The following is a 2,102-nucleotide window of genomic DNA, read 5'->3' as shown; positions in this document are numbered from 1 at the left end:
TAACCTAAGAAGACCACATGATCTGTGCCAAAAGAACACTTTCCAAGGTTAGCAAACAAATGTTCCTTTCTAAGAACTTCAAGGACAGATTTCAAATGTTTCTTATGTTCATCATGTTCTTGCTGTAGATAAGAATATCATCAAAGTAAACTACCACAAAATGACCAATGAATGCTCTCAAGATATGGTTCATCAATCGCATGAAAGTGCTAGGTGCATTAGTAAGACCAAATGGCATGACCAACCATTCATACAATCCTAGCTTGGTTTTAAATGCAGTTTTCCATTCATCACCTTCTTTCATTCGGATTTGGTGATAGCCACTTTTCAAATCTATCTTAGAAAAGACACATGAACCGTAAAGTTCATCAAGCATGTCGTCTAGTCTAGGAATGGGATGCCTATATTTTACCGTAATGTTGTTGATGGCACGGCAGTCCACACACATGCGCCATGATCCATCCTTTTTGGGGACAAGTAGAACTGGGACGGCACAAGGACTGAGGCTTTCCCTGATGTAACCTTTCTCCATAAGGTCTCCAATTTGTTTCTCAAGTTCCTTGGTCTCCACCGGATTGGTTCTGTAAGCTGGCCGGTTAGGTAGAGACGCACCCGGAACAAAGTCAATCTGATGTTCAATCCCTCGTACTGGCGGCAAACCCTTTGGGTTTTCATCTGGAAAGACATCTGAATATTCCTGCAAGACGTCTAGCAAATCACTCGGAACTTCCGGTGCAAGGTTAGAAGAAGTAGAAGCCATCAGAGATTCTTTGTACACAAGTAAAAGAAAGGGCTTTTGGGAGTAAAGAGACTTCTTAACCTGACTTTGTTTGATAAAGAAGTTGGAGTTCCGGATTGAGGACTCAGGTTTGTCCGGTTTGGACTCTTGTTCACGGTTCTTTTTGAGTTGGAGCTGGTCTTGATGGACCTCCAAGGGCGAGAGTGGTACAAGCGTGATCTTCTTTCCTTTATGGTCAAAGGAGTGCCGGTTTGTGTAACCATCATGGACGGTTCTTTTATCAAACTGCCATGGACGTCCCAACAGAACATGACAAGCATCCATGGGAAGAACGTTGCACACAATCTCGTCTTCATAACGACCAATGGTGAGAGGGATCGTGACTTGCTCCTTAACATACTGTTCACCAGTTTCATTGAGCCATTCCAACCTGAAAGGACGTGAAAGAGATCGAGTAGCTAGACCTAATTTCCTGACAAGAGTATCACTAGCAACATTAGTACAACTCCCACCATCAATGATCAAAGAACAAACTTTTTCAGAGATTAAACAACGAGAATGAAAGAGATTCTCCCTTTGTTCCTTTTCATTGGTTTTGGGCTGAATACTCAAGGAACGTCTAGTGACCAGTAGTGGTCCATGAGCTGGATAGTCAAAGCTATCTTCATCATCAAAGATCGGCTTAGAGTCTGGATCAAAGGTCGGGTCATGGTCGTTGTCCGTGTGGCCGTTCGCGTGGCCGTCCGTTTTATCGAAGATGGGTTCGTCCCAAGCCTTCCTAGCCACAAGTAATGGTCCGTGATGTGGGTAGTCAAAGGACTCCTCTTCCTCGTCAAAGATAGGACCAAGATCCTCCTTGTCTTCTTGTTCATCTTCGGACTCAACTTCACCATTTTCCAAGAGAATCATCACACGCTGGTTTGGACAGTTCTTGGCATAATGTCCTAGCCCTTGACATTTGAAACATCTAATGTCTCTTGCTCGGCTTGAGGCGTCTACTGCTTTTCCTTTGTCATCACGAGTGGACACATCAGTTTTAAAGGCAGTATGTGTTGTGATAGGCGACTTACCTTTGTCTTGATAGCTTGGCTTAGGAGCATAGGCCGGTTTAGGAGAGTAGGCCGGCTTAGAAGTAGTGGCCGGTTTTGAGAAACTCCTTCTCTTGAGTTGTTGCTCGATCAAGATGGCTTTGTGTAGCATCTGTTCCACACTTCCATACTCTTGAAGCTCCATACGATCTTGGATGTCACGGTTGAGGCCTGAAAGAAAGCGAGCCATAGTGGCGTCTAAAGGTTCATCCGTGTCCGTTTTGGTAATCAAAACTTCCATCTCTTGATAATAGTCTTCCACAGATTTGGTTCCT

The sequence above is a fragment of the Brassica napus genome, unplaced genomic scaffold, assembly GCF_020379485.1.
Source record: "Brassica napus cultivar Da-Ae unplaced genomic scaffold, Da-Ae ScsIHWf_359;HRSCAF=566, whole genome shotgun sequence".
In the NCBI taxonomy this organism is placed as follows: domain Eukaryota; kingdom Viridiplantae; phylum Streptophyta; class Magnoliopsida; order Brassicales; family Brassicaceae; genus Brassica; species Brassica napus.
This window is presented reverse-complemented; position numbering follows the sequence as displayed.